The sequence below is a fragment of the Falco punctatus genome, assembly GCF_963210335.1.
Source record: "Falco punctatus genome assembly, chromosome: 6".
Taxonomy (NCBI): domain Eukaryota; kingdom Metazoa; phylum Chordata; class Aves; order Falconiformes; family Falconidae; genus Falco; species Falco punctatus.
The window spans coordinates 87,465,902-87,487,493 of record NC_137585.1 but is presented as its reverse complement, the minus strand read 5'-3'; positions in this window follow the sequence as shown (position 1 = coordinate 87,487,493).

The window sequence follows — 21,592 nt, the reverse complement described above, 5'->3', positions numbered from 1 at the left end:
AGACTAAGTTGAGGATGATAAAAAATATTTTCATATTAGTACCAAAGATCCTTTACTATTTTATATTTCTATAGGAATACTCTCATGAACTATTGTGTTCATATAGATTGCAATAGAAAAAATTAATATGGAAATTTTAAAGGCAAAAGGAACATTTTTTCAAAGAACATAAACATGAGCCAGCAAGAATGGAACACTTCCTTACTTCATATTTGTGTGCACAGAAATATTCACCTGAAACACTTGTAATAACCACTTTTTTTCCCCTGAAATTTTAGTTTCTCTTCAGTAAGTTATTCTATTAAATAATGCTTTTTAAGCATTTTCTTTCAAAATTAATATTCTGGTGGGTTTGTGTGCTGTCATTCAAAAACCTTGGAAGAAAAGAAAACCAGACGTTCTCCTCAGCTGAAGACCTTGTTAACAGGTATCCCACAGTTCCTATTTAGTCCATTTAATGGCTCTACTGGAAGAATAATTTGTTGATTACCAGGTGCTGGCAAAACTTGCTATATCTGATAATGTGATGAATATTGCATTCTAAAGGCTTGATTCATCATTGTGTTTTTTCGAGTGCCATCTGGATGTCTTGCTCTGCAAAACCTGCTAATAGAAAGCCATGTTTTAAAAGTTCTCAAACTTACTGTATTTATCCAGTCATGTCCTAGAGATATGCTCTGTGAAGCAAAGCTTCTTTATAATTCAGGAGAGCCGTCTATGCACCTGTTTTTACATATATAACTTCAGTTAGTCATTTTACATTAAAATTTCACAATACAAGCTTTTTAATGTAATTTTCAAATGTTTTAATGTTCTGGATCAATCTATGCATAAAGATGGGAAGTTGCACACAAACTCCCTTGCCCAATTTTCTCACTGCTCAGCTTTCTAGTATTAAAGACTCCTAGTAGCCTGTTCATTATGTTTTGTGCAATGAAAATTTCTGTATATGACAAACTAGACAATAGTTGGAATATATGAATAAATAGCCTTTAGAAAACAATGTGATCACCACTATATTCATAGCATAAGTAGATTCTGAATCTTTGTTTTTACCACTGAAAAGAAATGCATTAGATCACTGCATCAGCTGGCAGACACAATGAAGATGCTTGTGCTGCAAAGAAATAAAATGTGTTCTTTGCTTAGGCTGGAAATACAGTAGTGTTCTCATCAGTTACCTGAGGCAGCCACCCAGCATGTTGATAGCTTCCCAAGATGGATAAATTCTTTACAGGTCGAACATTTTCAATAATGGATACTGTTCACTCAATATAATTTAGAAGTGCTGAGATCTCCTATATCAGCATCTCCTGATATTTTAGACACACTGGTTTTCCCATGTGGTCCAGATAAGTCATGACTGTGGACCAAGTGATTTACAAGAACGAACACAATGGCACACACAGTTTTGGGAGTTTAGATGTGAGTCAGAGGGTAGAAGCTGACCTTGGAATTCCCATTCAAGAAAATAATCCTTTAATATGATGTTCAGGCATGTAAATGAAAGGTGTGGGTTCAGGAGCAAAGCAAAGCAGAGATTTTAGAAAGAACCATGGTATTTTGAAAACCTTTCCAGAAATGCAGAACTGTCTTATTAGCATAAGACTTATTGAAAGCCAGGCACATCTGAGCTCCTGCGAGGGTGGTACCACTACTCCTAGCGGGGTTTAGATATGTACCACCCATAAATTTCATTTTCTCTGGTAAGGTTTCTGAAGGTCCTACCTTCAGAACTACCTCTATCATTGTGGAAAGTTTGTGTAAGGAAGGTGAGATGCTCAGCTTTGCCTGCACAAGGGTGTGCTGGTTTTGGTAGGGATAGAGTTTGTTTTCTTCATAGCAGCTCATACGGTGCTATGTTTTGGATCTGGAATCACAGTCCAGTCCATCACTGCGTTTAGCCTGTTTGCCATTTAAAAAGCTGGTGATTGTCAACATTATACTCTGATGCTAAGCTCTCCCAATGCACTAAATAGGAGGACTTAGCTGTCTTTCGTAGTGCTTGCTGTGTGCCACTCTTTTGCTAAGCATCTGTAGGTGTACTTATAGCCTTTTACCAGTTTAACTCGTAGTTCCCCCCCAAAATTATCTTTAGACAGTTTTGAAATTTTTATTTTCAAGTTTTGTTTTTCTTTGAATAAAAGACATAAAAATATCAGCACTGACTATTTTAGTGGGTTTACCTATCTGCATAAAATAATTAACAAGATCTGCTCTGTTGGTAATGGCTAAAAGAAGGACAAGATGGGGGAAGGGAGGAACCAAAACAAAACGCCACACAACCCTAGTCAGAATTCTATAATCATAAAATCAAATATATGTGTGTAAAAGAACTTTCAGTGTTGAACCAGGATAAAACTATTCTACATTTCAGTGCTAGTCCATACTGCTGTAGTCAAGTTACACATCCTCTGCACTTGTGAAAGACCACTAGTAATAATTAAGTCTCCACTGAGATTTTAGAACAGACTTTCAGAGGTATATGCAGGTGCCTAAAGAAGCAGAACAATGACTAATGCTTTAAGCAAAAATTCCTAAACAAGTTAGGTGACTTGTTGCCATTTAAATAAATAGAAATAGAATTAGGAGTGTTACTATGCTCTTTGTCTTTCTTTATCTGTACCAACAATTCATACTGAATGCTGTTTGCCTTTTCCTCAACATTTCCTAAAAAATGATTATTTTCTTCCACAAAAAATTACTTTAAAATAACCGATGTAAAATTATTTTCTTAGAAAAGATTTCCAGACAATTCCAGCATTTCTGCAGTCTAGGGATTAAAGTGAGATTTTTTATGACAAAAGACATCATTAGATGAATAACCATAAGGGGTAGATTAAGGTGTCCATTTCAGACTAAAGGGAAAAAAAAAAGGTTTTGGTGGCATGAGAGTAGATAAGATATATATGTGAACCTAAACCTGCTATCTATGAAAAAATAAAAAGACACTCTCTTTTTTTATTTATGTCTAAACCTGAGTGAAGTAAGAATACTTTTTATTATTCCTGTCTCCTGTCTGGCATCTTAATCAAAACCATAATGTCCTATGTTACTAACATAAATTGGTTTTCTTCCTTGAGTTTAATTTTGCAGTGAAAGAATTGAAAAGGAAATAGAATAAGGCAATAAATTCTGCATATCAATAAGGTGCAGAGGAAAGTGCAAGATGGATAACTTCTTTGTCTATAAATGAAGCTGGCTGTACTGCTTCTATATTTCTCTGAAACCCCCATAACTACATGATAGGAGAGCTGTTTGAAGCCAGGTTTCTTGTGATACAATGAAAAGCACCACTGCAACTAGTTTGTTAAACTGGCTCAGGAGAAGTGTATTCAAGAAAACACTCAAGAAAACACTCAAGGTTATTTCAAATTCAACAAAAAACAAAACACTCTTAAGACAAGAAACAAGTTTGTATTTATATTCTGTCATTCTTCTAAATTTTTCCTATTTATCCGGCTGACCTGTTGGCCTGGAATCAACAACTGCAGTTCAGTTGAGGTAGATTTTCTTTGTCTCATTTCCTCTATTGTGATTCTTCCAAGCAACTAGTCTTGCAGCTACAAATATAATATCACTAAAAGAAATGCATTATCTTGTGTTAACCCTTCCTTTACAGTCCTGCTGAATGGTTTCCTGCCAAATATAAGTCTCTTCCATCCAAAATGACCCTGGCCAATTCCATAACCAGAGAGACAATTACTTTGCCTTCCTTCCAGCCTGTTAATTAGGGAGGGGGTTGTGTGTTGTCTTTTGTTCCTCTTTTTTAAGCTTAATATTATTGAAATAATGTTTTCACTGTCTTAATGGATTACTGAAACTACTCTCTTGGCTATGTAGGAGCTGATGTTTAGAAAATCTCAAGAGCAGGTGGTCTGAATTGCTTACAGTTCTCTTGAACGTAAATGCTATGAGTGCCAAGTTGAATAGTCTGAGTATGATGCTGAACCATTATCATCCTGTACCTCGTTAGTCATTTATACCATTCATACTACTTAATCCTATTTATCTTTCCTGCTCAAGGCTTTAGTACAAGTAATTTCATAATGTACAGTGGGACCCCCAGCTAATCCTTCAGTTCCCTTGAAAGCAAAGGTCAAAATTATGATTTCCGATTTGGATATCAAATTTCTATCATAATCCTCTTCTGGCACAGGAATCCACATTACTCTGCTGCTTACAAGCAGCAGATGAACTGGATTTGTGTATAGTCTGTCCTGCTCATCTCAGCAACCCCCTTTTATGCCAGGCTTATTAGGGTGAGCAAGTAGAGGCCAGGGTTCATAATAAATCCCCTTTTCTACCACAGTAACATTTTAACAAATGTAGTATCACCTTCAGTACGAACTTTTGAAGTCGAAGTCCAGGTGAGAGAAACAGCAAGAATTTCCCTGGGAATACAATTTAAAACAATGTTTGAAATCTGAACAGAATATCAATTAATATATTTGGACCAAAACAGACACATTGCAGAGGTTCCCAGGATGAGCCTGAAGATAGCTACCTCAATAAGACTACAGGTAACAACAGTTAAACTCTGGTCTAGGTATCTGCAGGTATCTGCAGAGGAATGCATGGTTATCTTCAAGAAAGGAGTGCTGTTGGGGTTTTTACATTTAAAATCTTCAGGGAAAGACTGGAAAATACTGTGTTAACTGTTTCTGGGATTAAAAGTACAGAAATTATTCCTAAATGTGCCTCTACTAATAAAAGTAAGGAATTGTAAGTTTTTCATCTGTTGTCAGCATGTACATGAAATCCCTTGAGGATCTGTCATCCAATTGCCATTTAGCTCAGGTATCTTTCAGAAAAGTATTGCATGATCTGCTTATGTTTGTGACATCTTTGACACCCTCAGCTTCCAGAATAAACTCCCTGTTGTGGAAGCACTAAATTATAAACCAGTAGACGCCTAAACTTTTTGTGCTTTATACCTATATTTCTTTAGATGTCAGGTCACTGCTCTGTACTTCATTGGCAGAGCTGAGTGCCCTATCTAGCTCAGTCTTTGTAATGCTCAGCATCACAAGCTTGAAGGATCTCTTTTGGATTCCTGCCACTAAGGCTTATCATGAGCACAGGAAACCTGCTGAGTCCCACACCGTAGGTGGAATACACAGTTGGCCTCAACTCATACTTTTTCCCAGCTACCTCATATAATGTTAACGTGTTTTTTCCCTTGCTCTGTGAATTGAAACTTCAATTATCATCTCACTGCAGATGGAGTCACGGAATAAGAGACTACAGTGCTCTGTGTGTGCCAGCTGGTAGGGCTTGGCCTTCAAAGAACACACAACACAGCTGAAAGCCTACATAACCTCCATAACAAGCCCACTTCCCAAAACAAGACCCACAAAAGCCACTTTCAAGCCCCTCACCATGTTCAGACTGAGTTACAAACCGTTGTGTCTCATGACTTTGTGTCAGAGTTGGTATTTCATTACTAATTCAAAGGAAGGGAGAAACAAATGATCCATGGTCTGAACTTCAGAAATATCTTTAGCCTTTGTCTTTCTCAGGCTTTGGAAACCAGTGATTGAATTACTTCTGCTGTGTTAGAGTAAAAAGTAAAAAATGCATGAGTCTACCTCTTAACAAATATAATCTTGCATTTCTTTTTTTCCTTAAAATCACGGCAATGAATGTATAGGTTGAAAGAAAAAAAATATTAAAAAATAATAATAAAACCCCCACAATTTTGCTTTTCTTTCCAGATATGATGATACAATCTTTAATTACATGACTGACGACTTTTGTAGTTTGGGTTTTTTTACCATTAGATCCTTTCTTCAATCAATACATAGAATGGATGCTGCTTTCTTCATGGGTCATAACTAATCAATGCCCTTTTTTAATGCTCTTAATTAAATTCTTGCCTTATTTACAGCACCTCTAAGCCCTGTACTGAATAAAAATTTAAAAATTCCTTATGCACCTTACGAGGAGATTTGTAATCATATCACAGAGATAATAGATTATTTTCTTATTCATGCTCCTCATGAAGGTGTGCAGGCTTGGTGTCACCACCTGCAGATGGAAAATTGAAGAATGTAGACTAAGTCCCAAACTGTCAAAAGTCTGCATTAAGTTTCCATTCCCAAATGTTCCCACCATTTATCCCTAGATCTGATTCTTCAGGGTATTCATAGTTTTATAACTCATAGTACGACTCACTTCGGTTACAAGAATGAGGTTCTAGCAGTCGCCGTGTATCACAGAATGTATATAAAGACGGATGAGAGCACTGCCATTACTGAGTGTCAGTGAAAAGCTTGATATGTTTCACATACATATATATGTGTGTATGTAAAACTTTGATATATTTTTCTAGCATTGCTGACAAACAGAAATAGAATTGCATTTTCTTCAACATGTTTCACTGATCAAACTTATAGACCATTTCTTTATACGATTTCCTGTCTCATTTAATATTGGATTTGTAAATATATTTTCCCAGTTTATTAATGAAGAGGTTTTAAAAAAAAAAATCTTTAAAAAATCAACAGAAGACTTCCATTTCTTTCAGGAATAAAATTTAAAGGTTTTATGGTACATGGAATTTTAAAAATGAAAGGTCAAAGCATATTGTTTTGACTTTCCCATTTGATTAAAAAAGGAAAAAGATCTTTTTTCCTAAGAAAAGGTTTCATGCAATTTTCATTTATTAATTTATATTTTTTTAAAAAAATAATTCTTTTACAGGGAAAATTGTGGTGGGAGTAATAGTGTATTCATATTATAAAGATACAAATTTAAGACAGAAAATCAAAACTTTCTATAGAATGATAATTCTAGTTTTAGACCAACTGAATTCAAAGCATGTTACCCAATTTTCTTAAACAGTGAATAAAGGTCCTGTGAAAACCAAAGTTAATTCATCCACTGAACATCATCCATCAAAAAATATTAAGTGAAGAAGAAAGAAACAGAAAGAAATATTATGTCATTGTGTAATGTTCTAACTTACAGCATCTTTCACATTTTCTGAAGCCATTTTCTGAAAGTTTTCTGAAAGTTTGAACAACTTTAAGTTTTCACAGAATCACAAAATCATTGACACTGGCAGGGACCTCTGGAGATCATCTAGTCCAACCCTCCTGCTCAAAGCAAGGTCACTTAGAATGCATTGCCTGAGGCCATGCCCAGCTGGGCCTCAAATATCTCTGAGGATGGAAACTCCACAGCCTCCCTGGGTAACTTATTCTAGTGTCTGACCACCCTCACAGTAAAGAAGTTTTTTCTTGTTTTCACATGGGATTTAATGTGTTTTAATATGTGACCACTGACTTTCATTCTGCCATCCTGTCCTTTCATTGTAGATAGGTGTCAGGTTGGTTAAGCATGGTTCCCACTTAGTAAATCCATGCTGACTGCTCCAAATCACCTTCTTATATTTCGTGTGCCTGAAATCAATTTCCAGGTTTAGTTGCTCCATCACCTTCCCAGGGACTGATTTGAGGCTGCCTGCCTGTAGAAACCTGGATCTTCCTTTTTGCTCTTATTGAAGGTAGGATTGGCATTTGTTTTTCTTAACTTTTATGTCAAGTTTAGCACCTTACTTCTGTCATCAAGAGAACTGAACATAGGAATGTGCAAATCTAAAACACACATCTACACTACTTGACCCAAAAGATCCTAGGTTGGAGTTCATCACCCAGCATGGACCAATCACAAAAAGAGGAGGAAAAAAGGCATCTTACCCCCCTCATTTAAGAGTTCTTTCCATGCTGCAGAGAAATGAGGAGATTCAGAAATCCTGAGCACATCCAGTTCCTTTCTTTACAAGAACATTTGCAGTGGAATATAAGGGTGGAAGCTATGTTCTTTCCAACCACATATTTTTCTCCTGAAGCAACTTTATGACTCAATCCCTGTTATAAATCTAGGAAGCTGCCTATTGAATTAATTTGTCATGTACCCATCCCTTCCTCTAACATAAAGGCTGTTCCAGAACAGCTGTTAGGGAATTGTCTTACAAATACCAGTCAACATTTATTCCAGTTAATCCAACTTGATGACATGCAAACATTTCCTGAAGTAGGATAATTTTCTAGCTTTTCTCTCTTCCCAGTTTGTACCTGCTCTGATATAGTCATAAAGAGTCATTCAAATTCTTCTGACTCCAATAACTCCAACTTTCCTTCCAACTGTTGGTAATAAATGATTTTCCAGTTTGAGTTTGCCCTCTTGCAGACAGGTACCCATAACTAAGCACACTGTTCCATATGAAGTTTTGCTAACATCAGGTGTGATGACACCCACATCTTCCTGTATCTGATAGAAATATCATTTCTGATACATTTCGAAACTCTCTTTTTCACAACTTAACACTTTGGAACCTCATATTTAGCTTCTTTCCAACTATTATATTAAGATATTCTCCAAAGTGCTTTTCAGCCATTAATGTCAGATCACAAGTTTTGGAGACTGATAAGTATCCAATATTCCTAACCACACAGTACTTGAGTCACCTTATTTCTACAGCCCTACAAACGATAATGGTTTTCCTGTATGATATGTCAGATCATGTATAAAGCCTGGATCTTTTTGTTGTCAATTTCAGCATTGAAACTGAAAAAAAAGCAAACATTTATATTTGCTTAGAAAGCATAATGATTTTTTATTGTCATTTGTCCTAAAGTCTTTCATGTGGCTGAGGTCAGATTAACAAGCCTATAGTGGCTGACTATAACCCTCATTATTAATTTGAGGTGCTACATTAGCAATTGCTGGGTAATATCATCTTTTAAATTTATATTACTTCCGATGTGTTTGATTCATTAAGAGCACTTTACTGTGTCTGCAGCTACATGTACTAGTTGTTTCAGAAGTCTGGAACAAGCTGAAATCTTCTTTCCCTTCTCCTGCATCCCATAAGAATATGGAGCACTCTGAATATTTCTTTCTCTAGAAGTGAGTTTCCCTTCCACTTTATATTGTTTTTTTCATACAATTTTGTATTGGGTTTGTCTGGCAAAGTTTTGGTAGCAGGGGGCTACTACGGTGGCTTCTGTAAGGAGGTGCCACAAGCTTCCCTGGTGCCCAACAGAGCCAATGCCAGCCAGCTCTAAGACAGTCCCACTGCTGGCCAAAGCTGAGCCCATCAGTGACAGTGGTAGCACCTCTGGGACAGCATAATAAAAAGGGGGGAAAACTATTATGCAAGAGTAGATGGAAAAGAGGAATGAAAATATGTGAGAGGAACAGCTCTGCAGACACCAAGGTCAGTGCAGAAGAAGGGAAGGAGGTGCTCCAGGTGCTGGAGTAGATTCCTCTGCAGCTTGTGGTGAAGACCATGGTGAAGCAGATTGTCCCACTGCAGCCAATGGAGGTCCATGGTGGAGGAGATATCCATCCTGCAGCCTGTGGAGGATCCCATGCCAGAGCAGGTGGACATGTCTGAAGGAGGTCATGCAGAGAGAGGAGCTCAAGCTGGAGCAGGGTCCTGGCAGCACCTGTGACCTTGTGGGGGACCCATGCTGGAGAAGTCTGTTCCTGAAGAACTGCATCCCCTGGGAAGGACTCACATTGGAGAAGTTCACAGAGGACTGTCTCCCATGGGAGGCACCCCACACTGGAGCAGGGGAAGAGTGTGTGTAGCCCTCCCCCGGAGAAGGAAGGAGCAGCAGAGAGAATGTGTGATGGACTGACCGCAAATCCCATTCCCCGACCCCCAGTGCCACTTGAGGGGAGGAGGCAGACAAATTGGAGTGAAATCGAGCCCAGGCAGAAAGGAGGGGTGAGGGGAAGGTCGTTTAAGATGTGTTGTTATTTCTCATTATCCTACCCTGACTTTTGATTGGTAATAAACTAATTTCCCCAAGTCAAGTCTGTTGCCTGTGCAAGTAACTGTTGAGTGAAGTCCCTGTTCTTATCCTGACCCACAAGCCTTTTGTGATATTTTCCAGTGGGGAAAAGGAGTGACAGAGCAGCTTGGTGGGCACCTGGAATACAGCTAAGGTCAACCCACCACACTTTTTCTCTTCCATACACATCAATCTCATGATGAATAGCAAGACAAAGTGTTCTTTTCTATTTGGAACATTGCTTACATCACCATAAAACCTTGTTTCTTTTCTTGGTCGTCCCTTGGCGTACTTGTGATGTAGCTCTCTGATTTCTCTCCAGTCCTGTTCTAAAATCATATCCACCCTTGTGCAACTCCACTCTATATCCATTTCCCTCATGTTTTTCACACCATTTTCATGCCTCGCCTCTTACTGCTCAGTTGGCTGCCTCTCTTTACTTAGCCTGTGCTGGCACCCAGGTGTATTATGCAGCTGTTAGATAAACAAGCAAACACTAGAGGTCAATGCAGATGTGAGATAATTTTATTTCATCCTAAATTTGTATTTTCCCTTAAAATATGATTCTCTGTGTATTTTTCCACTTTTTCAAAATATACTGTAGAGATGCTTTTCCAACAATTTAATTTCTCTGAGTCATAGAAAAGAATTGTGCGTTTCTTGCTTAAAAATTGCATGAGTCATTGGCATGAAAAATACAGTGTTGGGAAAATATACATTTTCTGTGACTTGCTTACAGTAAATGCAGAAGCAAGCACTTGATGTTACATTACCCATAGAATATAGTTTTATAAGGATGTTTTCTTTAAAATATTAACTTGGTCCATTGGGATCTCTTTCAGGTATTACAAATTGACTGAATACATAGGTAATGGATTATCAAATTCAAAGCAGACTTTGACCTTAATTTAACCTATCCTCAAAGGGGATTTTATTACAGGAACGTGAGGAAAATGTTCTTTTCAGTACATGAGGTCATGAACTAGAATGTATTTTAAGTTAGTGAGTTATTTTGTAAATATGTTAATATGCTTAAATCTCTATGATTGAATTGTGTTAAAGCAGAGGTTCACGTTTATTTCTCTATCATGACACTTGTGAAAAGATAAAGAACAAAATCTGCTTATCCAAACCATACACAATGTGGTGTGTCGCTGTTTTACTCCGGTGAGGTTGAATGAGAGAAGCACGGTCAAGCCAGTGATCATGAACGTAGAATCCAGTCATGGATGTTGTAGCAATGACAAAGCCACATGAAGAGTATGGCCCTTTGCCTAACAGCAGTGGCTGGATTTTTAATATAGTTATACAGTAATCTTACAGGCCAAAGATTCTTATTACGTTTTAATCACTTCAGCTCTTTACAGGGAATTTTCATGCAGGACTTGGACCAAGTCTGTCCTACAAACTGTCTATGCTACTGTGTAAACACACTAAGCTTTCTTCCGTGCATGTCAGTCAAGAGGAAAGCTGAAAGAAAACTAATGTGTATGTATATAGGAGCCTCAGAAAGATCTATAGCACTGACTTTTTCTAGCTTATCAAATGTTTTTTGTTTCTTTAAAAAAATCAAATGTTTTAAAAGATAATATTAAGGTATCAGGGCATCATAGAGTATTTGGGGTTCCATGTTGGCTAGTGCATTGTGGTAGCTCATCCTCCCTACATTCTTATATAGCTATGCTGTATTCACTCTTCAGTGGAAGATAAAAACTGATCTAATAATTGCAAAACTGGATGAATCCTTACTACGTACAGTGATTTGCACTTTCCATTTTGTTTAGTAAAGCAGTCCTCTTGCACGAAGATAATCTGTTAATTGCCTGCATTTAGCACAATTTACTTCTTGTTATCATTTATCAAAATACAAGCTCAAAATATAAATTATTGAGAGCATATACACAGTAAATACTTAGTAGCAAGCATCTTCTGTCATGTCTATCAGATTTAAAAGACATCTACCTATATGTTCTTCTGTCTCTCCTTAATATGAGATCCATCTGCTTATATTAAGTGATTTTTTTTATTTATGCCTTTGTCTGATATTTAAAGGGTTGTAACTCTGAAAATACAACCGTTTATTACACCAGAAGATAGTGACACTTAATGAATCCATATTAATTTTACAATTACTACGTTTTTGATTAAATACAAAAGTGACTGTACTTGAGCAAGATTAAAGTCACAATAATAGAACATTAAAATTATTTTAAATGGAATGAAAGACTGTATATGAGCATCTAGAAAAAGTGTTTATGGGTATGTAGTACCAGATCTGCAAAACACTGCAGACAGTAACTTCACGAGCAACTGCTTCTTACAGAGTTGGGTAGAACTGTTCACACGATGTACATAAAGCTTTGCAACATTGGAACTTCAGTGGGCTACCTTAATTTCTTTCAGCTTATTCATCACACTGAGGATGCTTTTATTGCTTGTAAAATTCTACTGAAGTTACTAATCCCCTCCACATCAGAAACTTTTATGTCTTTTAAACTGAAATAGTGCCACCTAGATGACCCTGACTTTGGAGGATCCAGCTCTCCACCACTTGTACTATGGAGGCTCCTAACATTAGGCTCATAGCTTTGACTATTTACATGAGATGACTAAATGAGAGTGAAAAAATATACTCTCTTATCTTAAGCAGCCCTTTGTATTTAAGAAGATTAATTTACCATTTACATTTGAATTTTAATTACAATTTTGCAAAAACTTCAATAATAACTGTGTATTCATTAATCTCACTGAAAATATTTCTGTTTTCAGAAGAGTAATGTTTATATCCTGTATGAATATTAAGAATTGCAAGCAGGCACATATCAAGGAGGCTTTTTGTTTGTTTTTGGAAAAAGGAAATATGAAAACTAATGGCTGTCATCAGTAAGGATGAAAGTAAATAGAAGTGTTGCATAAGAAAACAATTTAAAAAAAACAACAAACAAACAGAAAACCAAACCAAAACAAACTTTCTTACGAACACAAGCAAAGATGCTTAAGTTTTTTGTTTTGGTTTGGTTTGTTTGTTTGTTGTTTTTTGGGTTTTGTTTTTTGTTGGTTTTTTTTAACCTGGTAGCATGTTTTTAATTACTGTTTTGACTTTCTTTGTTGGAAACACTTGAAGACATATTAAGACCAGTTAGAAGAATCCCAGATGTCTATTTCCACTTGATTTCTCAGGCAAGTACACTGCCAGAAAAAAAACCCAGATGCGAATTTCTGTTTGATCTCCCAGGCATATATGCAGCAAGAAGCCAAACCTACAAAAAATGCAGAGGTTCAATGGTGAACACATGTTGAAGGTGTTAAAAAATAAATCAGCCTCTCGTCCTATAAGCTAGTGTAGTTTAGGAAAAGTATGGGAAGCTACCTTTCTTTGCATATTTATGAAAGAGCAGCTAGTATGGGATGCTGTCTGTGTAGTGTCCCTTTTAATATTAATCCAAAACCTGCAAAAATTCTGAGGAAAGCTAAGTTACAGTTCTCAATGAAGCAAAGGTAGTCTCAAGTCCATATAGGGATTTTATTAAAGAACATGTTTTGCTCAAACAGACAGAATTTATTTCATTAAAGAGTAATGAATAAAACTGAACTGAGAAAGGATGCATTTTAAGCATATGCAAATATCAGGGGAAAAGAAATACAATTTATTTTTTTTTGCATCTATTTCAAAAAAGGGTGTCTTCCTTAATAAAAATTTAATATGCATTTGAAACTACTATTATAAAATAGTATTTTATGAAGTAATAGTAACAGCTTTACATCAAAGGCAAAAGAAGCTGTGTATTAATTTGGTTTCTGGGGAGATGGTCTATTTTTTCTTACAGGCATATCATGTGCAGAGAAGCTGACAGGTGGGGAGAATGAATCAGAGCCTTAAAGGATCATGCTAACTATATTGGCAGCTGTCAAGTAATTTCATGGGCCTGAATCATCTCCAGAAGACGTATGTGGAAAGGTGATATGCTGTGCATCGAGCTCCCTCTGCAGCATCCTTCTCCTGCCTGGCCTGCATTGAGGGCTTGGCTGATTTCTCAGCTCACCTGAGAAGCCAGATTCCAAAGAAGTGACCTGCAAGTCCCCATTGCCCTGGGCAGCACGGGTAGAAGAAGCTGACCCCTCTCCAAAAGAAGCAGCTGTTGCTGTTATACTGAAGAGCAAAAAGAAGCAGCAGCAGTGAAAGAGACTGGATAACACTGAGGTTTGGGTTCTTTTTTCAAATATCAGTTGCTCAAAGCACTAATGAGAACAGTGTCTGCTGTTAATTAAATGGTCTAGGGAAGAATATCCTCAGTGTATTTCCATTCATTTATCTCACAACAAGAGAATAATCTAGCCCCAGAAGTCATCTCTGACCATTCAGAAGCCAGGGCAGTATTTAGAAGCTGATTAGATAATAATGATAATTACAGAAAAAAACCCATATGGCCATTATTATATCAATTTTGCTGCTAGTAATTATGGTAAGTCCTGCAACAAACCTACCTTGTGTAGTCATACAAACTAATTAAAATGTAATTTCCACATCTGCAAATGTTTTTGCCAATGGCTAAATTCAAATGGAGTTTCTGAGTGTACTACAAGGAGTCCTAAAGCTCGGAGAACTCACTGTTTTAAAACCCAGGTTGTGCTTCAGGCCCTTCCATCAGCTTTGCGTGCCTTTCAGCAAGTAACCACCGCCATGCCTGCATGCCCATCTGGAAGGAACACATGCAATATTCCATGTTTGTAAGAGGAGAAGGAAGGTGATTGGAGCTTAACTAATCTTGGTCAATAACAGGCAGTGTTTTCAAGCATCAGTGCTTCAAATTTAGGAGCTTAAAATATTAAGGGGCCTGGTTCTCAGTAGCTCACAGCTAATCTTTATTTATTCCAAGTGCCAGGAGATGCAGTTTCAAGGAGTATTTATTCACTGGCTATGGATTAACTGAAGCTCAGCATTGATTCTGGAAAACCTGTACTGCAGAGCAAACCAGGCACCAAGCAGCAGGCTGACATACACACTGCTACTGTGGTCATGGTCAAAAACTGGACAGAGGGATCAGGACTTCAAGATTTCTAATGCCAATCAATAATTTGCAGGCTTCAAAGTGCACATACTACAAACTCAGCACCAGCAGGACTGAAAGACTACTGTCCTTAAGGCTGAAGTTAGAGTTAATATAGTCAAGTCAATGAAGCCAAGACCCTGACTGAATAGCCAAGATCCACAGTATATATGTATACCACATGAAGTTAATACTCCTGTTTTCACTGTTATTTTTACATAGGCTAGCTGAATTAAAGGCCTCTTATCCTGCAATAAGATGAATAAGATATGAGACAGAACCAGAGGAAAACTTTATTTTTTGATTCGTAAAACTGACAAGAGAAAAATCCAGCTACATAAACAGCTAATGGATGTACTTTCCAGTTCTTAGAGGCGGTCCAGTTAGAGGTGCTACCTCAGTGCTAAAGTAAAAACAATGCTCAGATCATTACCCGACTCTTCTGAAAGCTGCTCAACATGAGAACCATAGATCTGGTTTGTGTATAAACACAACATAGAAGCTATGCGTTTTCCTGGAGAAAAAATGGGATGGGGGAAAAAAAAGAAGTGATTTTCTCCTCCACTCGTAATATTCCTGTACTACAAGGGTCTAGGAAAAAAGCATACACATTTAATGATGAATTATTTCCTCCTAAATGAAGCTAAGAACTACACCAAATGCTGAAATCTAGTCAGTTTTTACTGTCGCTGAAATGGGTGAGAACTGCCAAGTAAGCAAACAACCGAAAGCAGGAATTGTTCCCAAACAGATCTGAGGAAATTCGCCATGCTGATAAACACCATATGGGTTTAGTCCAGTCTAGAAACATAAACCCATAATTTTGTAACTTGGTTACACTTTTGTCTTAAAGTTGCCTGTTCTGACTGAACATTTTGCCCTAATTTTCCTTCTGACATTCAGTGAATGAGCACTCATGAAGAAAGTTTAGGTGTATTTCATTTTATAGCTAAGTTTTCCTCATAACTTCAGTATTCTCAGGTGAAATACATTTCAGGTACTTTCTCTTCCTGAACAGAAGAATGAGAAACGTTTTGGCTGACAAACTAAAGATGAGTTCTGTCACCAATCCTTCCTTAAAAGACAAGGTTAAAAAAAAAGCAGATCATATGACACAAATAGTAACATGATTCAAAATTGAAAATCAGCATTATTAATACAATAAAATTATCAATAGCAATTGATATGAAAAAAAATAGCAATAGAAGACAATATGTGATTGTCAATTTATTAAAAATCTTAATAAATTAAAATCTTAGGGCATTTCAGTCTAAGTTTATGCTTTTCCTTAATGAGCTTATTGTTTCTCAGCTATGTTTGAATTTATATTGCAGTTTTCAATAGATATTGAACATATACATGAATGCACACATATACAATCCTGTTTTCTTTGTAAAACAAGCAGAAACTAGTTTCACTGAGTTAAAGCTGTGATCTTCTTTCTCATGGTGATTCTAGATACCAACATCTGCAGTCCTGGTGGGTTGAACAATGGTCGTGAGGAGAAAAGAGAGTGGAAGTGACAGTTCTGTGTGGATTCACTACTAGGTATTCATTTGACGCAAACACATTTACCATGATGTTATAAACTTCTTTCCAGAAGACCAATTTTCCCAACAGTGCAGCTGCTTCCTCACTGCCGCAGGTCAGCTGTCTGGACCATTAATATGGACAGTGCAAAAAGAGTTGTGGTTGTGCAAGGAACTTCTGAGGAGAACCGTAAACTGGTTTGTACTATGTCTCTGTCTACATTTCAGAAAGAGTACAGGTTATGAACAGGTGAAACAATAGCATCCCACTAAATCCTCCTCTCACCTTCCCAGGATCTGAGGTTTCCCCGTCCCCACTGCTCCCTTCTGCTCTGAGCATCTGGAAGTACCTCTGCACACTCACCTACATTCCTACCTTCAGAACCAGGAAGCACAGTACATTGATGCTGTAAATCCCTTAGAACTTTATAATCCCACAGCAAGTAGCCTGAAAGGGAGCTGAACCACGTGTGAGTCTGTTAAATATGCTGTCTAATGAGTATGCTGCCCCTGTCTTAGACAAAATGGGCCAATTCAAGCAAGACAAGAAAAGATAATGTTTTTCTCACATTTTTTTTATCAAATTACAGTAGAAAAAAATTAAAACTGTTAAAGGTCATATGTGATTACTGTAACTACACTGCTCCATCTTAGGGAAACCACAGTGTTGGGAATGTTCTCTCTGAGCATTAAAAACATCGTTCATCTTAGAAAAGCAAAGTTTCGAAAAATGTGCTTTGTTACAAACTCCATGTTCATATTTCTTCACTTTTAATTTCTTTAATATGATAAGCAAAATGTGAACCTTGATAGGCTATACAGCAGTTTCAGGACACCAGAATGAAATAGCATATTGGTTCCATCCTATCCTGGAATATATCTTCTGTTCTAGCTAATTATGTTTATACATCTTTGGTAATTTTTGTCTTGTGTTGTTTTATTTCATCTAGATTTTGTGTAAAATAGAAATGGAGGAAGAGAGAAGAAGATAAAGATGAAAGGTGGAAAGGTTTCAGATTTCCATGCTAAGTTTCTTGATATTAAAAATAAATCAAACCAGACTGATAAATGAGTGATTTCTGTGTAAAACAATGTACTTCTGGAAGGGAAGTGCACACTAAAATAGTTCACCTCCAGAATTCTTTATACACTAGTGTTTGTTAGGTTGAAGTAAGTTAACAAGTCTTTTGACTAGAACATAGCCTTTCTTAAGTGCATTAGTTGTATTAATGCAATTGTGTGTACATGCTAATTTCTCTCTCCTACACATTCCTTGTGCCTTCACTTACATGATGTTCTACTAACAACCAGTTTAGTTTTAAGTACCTCCACCAGAGTTCTTTTCAAACACACCTCAGAATGGTAGTGCAACATCCGGATCATCTTATTATTGGTTAATTAGTAAAAACACTTATAAGTACTTTTCCCTATGGCTTTCCTTTCTAACCATGTGGCTTGGTTTTGCTTTTTATTTTGACAGATTAAATATTTGGGTTGACGTTCACACGTTTTGTTTTTGTGAACAGCATGACTTATCTTTGCAAGTCTGAGCAATAATTATGTTGATATTTCTATCTGCATGTAATAGATTTGTGACCTTTTCCAGTTACACTTTGCCCATTAATTTTACCATTCCAGAAAAAAAAATCTAACATTGTAAACCTCTGAGCAGTTTCAAAACATCTTATGAAAAAAATCAGCTTGCTAAAAAAATCTGTCCCCTTTACAATATAGTGTTTCTTACAAGTAGAAAAACAAAATTGTAAATAACAATCTGTATTAGTCAGATATTTAGCCATTATTGTATATGATCTGAAAGATAGCTATCAACATGCACGAATGAGCATTTCCTGATGTTACAGAGTAACATATATACCTATTTATACATTTATACAGAAAATTAGGCCTTAAGTCCTGCAAAAATAATTAATCAGGAATTTACAGGGAGAGAATCTCCCCATAACAGTGACCTGCCAAACAAGAACAACAAAGAGACCTATTGTCCCTGCCTTTTAATTAAATAAAGGCAGAAAGAAAATCTCAAGGAAATTGATAGCAGAGACAGGCGATTACTCCAGATCTCCTTAAACTTATTCTATTATCTTAATTTTATGTTAAACTATCCTTATAGACATTTTTCAAGACAAAAAAATAAGCTTCTCCCTATGACTCAGGCTGGCCAGAAATTTTTGCTTGCCTTGAGTGAACCAAATCCAGTATGACCTGATGCTAGATGGGGGATATTCAGGGCAGGCTCAACATTTTACTGCATGGTTTCTGCACAGTCTGAAGCACAAAGAGAGACTTGTCACCCCTTCCTGCCACAAAGGATTATGGAGAATATCCTACAGTGAGAATGGTCAGGGAAGTGACACTATTCCGCTCTCTCAGATATTATCCAGTTCTTTTGCTCCTGATTCACATCTACCTCAGAAAGCCCATATAGATAACATTTATGGCATTCCCACCTTAAGAACATCCTTCACCTCTCATTCTGTAAATCTGCTCCTCGGTGTTCCTTGCTTTGGTTTGGTTTTCCTTCAAGCCCCTAATACAGCACTTGGAACTGTTCACAATCAATGTCTTGTTGACTCTGTGTGGTTTCTGTGTAGGATGAGGGCTTGGGCAGCACATCTCCATTCACTGCATAAGGTCCTGAGCATAACTTCCCTGATAACTTGGGTGAAACTGAGGCCCTACTAGAATAAATGACAAAAGTCTCTAGTTTCAAGGACAAATATGTCACTCATTCTTTCTTTCAGAGAACCACTTGGTAGTAAGTACTGCACTTACAGTTAAAGCAGAACAATGACAGAAAGTTATGACCTAGCAATGGTTCTAATGTTTCCCTTGAGAATGAGTAAATAAAAAAAAAATATTTTCTCAAACTTAAACTTTGCTTCCAAAAGAAACTATATCTTTTTTCTGGTTGTTTGTGGTTTTTTTTTCTTGAGCATGGTAGATAAGGTCTGTACCAAACATGTCCCATCCAAGCCCAAGAAATACCTGTAAGGGCCATAGTTCAAAGTATTTGATTCAGAGTATCTCTACAGTAAATCTTTTTTCTTTATCTTTGCCTTTTGTTGATAGAAATATCTTTAGAGTGGACAGGAATGGATAGACTGGAGATAGGAAATAGAACAACTTTTTCACTATCATCTGTACCTATTAACCTTGAAAGCACTTTGAAAAATATTTTTCTAAAGTCTGAATTTGTTACTGCATTTAGAGCTGCTATTTTGATCCCAGCACTAAGAAAGGGCAGGCAAAGCAGAGAGGACGCTCATGGAATGGTTGGCAAAGACCACAACTGAAATATATGAACATTACTATATGTGTGCATATATATATATGAACATATATACATAACAGACAAATATGCAAACTATTGGAAAGAAATAAATCTTCATTTCAAGAGAAGGAAGTGTTTTTTCTGTTATTTTTGTTGCTTGTGTTCTATAGCAGTACTGTGGAAAAATAGTGGAAATTTTCAAGGACTGTAAACATGCTCAATTGACTTGCTTGTGGTGTAGAAACACACATATATCATACCAATCATTGTTTAGCCTTGTGTGTTTGACAAGTAGAACATCTGTGTTTAGATAACATAGTCCTGTGATAGACTTAGTGGCACACTATCAAACATACGGGAGATTCCTGCCCTGCCATGGGAAAGATCAAAGCACAGTGGCAAGCTACACCCTGAAATACAGGTGGAAACAGGTGAATACAGGTGAAATACAGGTTCAGTTGTCCTCTAGCCTGGATAGAGCCCTGCGGTGCCTGTGTCACTGCCAGTGCGCCTGTGCCCGGGTGCTGCCTTGAGGACCCCCTGGTCAGTGAGGTAGTGAAAATATAAATTTACTCTTTGCATTCCATCCATGGTTATGCAGTTGTTCCTGTGTCGGCTCACACAAGTACTTGCATTAAACTCTGACTACTTGCAAATTCTCTTTTAGTAAGCCAGTGCTAAGCAGAAAGGTACGAGTGGGTGAAAGAAAAAAATCCAGTTGTCTGTGAAACTATGTGACATGAAATAACATTTAAAAAGTTAAATGGAAGAAAAGAAAAAATACATCAATGATATGAAGTGCTAAATTCTTGATTTTTCCTTTCCTTTGACTTTGGTGTTTATATTACAAAGGAAATAAAAAATAAACCAACCAAACCACTCTCTGACTGGCTTGCTAGAGTTGTATGCCTGATTTGCATATACTTCTGCATTTCCCAAAGCAACTACAAGATCCAGGAAAATGAAGAATTTGGCTGGGAATCTGTTAAAAGAAAACAGAAAGGGGAAGATACATATGGAAAAACAGCAGTGTCCTCATCTTTTGTACACACTCTGCTATTGAATGGCTTTCAGACATGGTTATGTCATTTTAAAACTAATAGTGTTGACATTGTCTCATATTCTCATATGCCTCAAAGTAAACCAGGAACAATTTCCTGGATATACTCTGTTCTGGGGATGTAGGAGAGATCCCAATCAGATCCCTAAGCTTCACATCCCTGAAAGCTCTGTTGTTAGTGATCAATAATTGTATCTCAAATGCATCTCTTTTCAGAAGTGCTTTTATAACAGCATTGTGAGCCTGTTTTTAAAGGCTTTCCAGGCTGAAGATGAAGTGAGGACACCCATCTTTACATAGAAAAGTTTTCAGGAAGAGCTATTATTTTCAGAGCTTTGGCTTTAACTATAGGTGTTCACTTTAGGAAGACTAGAACTCTTCCCTAGGAAAAAGATCTTCCTAGGGATCTACGTTAAATACACAGGATAAGGGCCTCTGCCATTACCAAAAATACATTTTTGTCCTCCCAGAAGATGCTTGATCAGTGGAGCTCTTCGCTGCTACTTGTTTTGGCTCTCTAAGGAGTTAGAGGGATTCTGTCTTCCAGTAATTGTGTGTATGAGATTTATTTTTGTCCTAACTCAGTCAGGAGCTAATACAGGGGATGCCAATCCTAGGAGCTCTCATAAGCCCTGGAACTGAATATTACACCTATGAACGCTAGCTTTGTGAGGGATGTGTTTAAAACAGTAAATCATAAACTTTAACAATAATCATTGTTTAGAAAATTCAAGAAATATTAAGTTTTACAGTTTACAGGACTTTCTCCAGGAGTGTTAATACTCAGCTGATGTGTTTCTCTTATGTCACCTACAACATTTTTCCACTCATCACCAAAATGTACCATTGGTTTA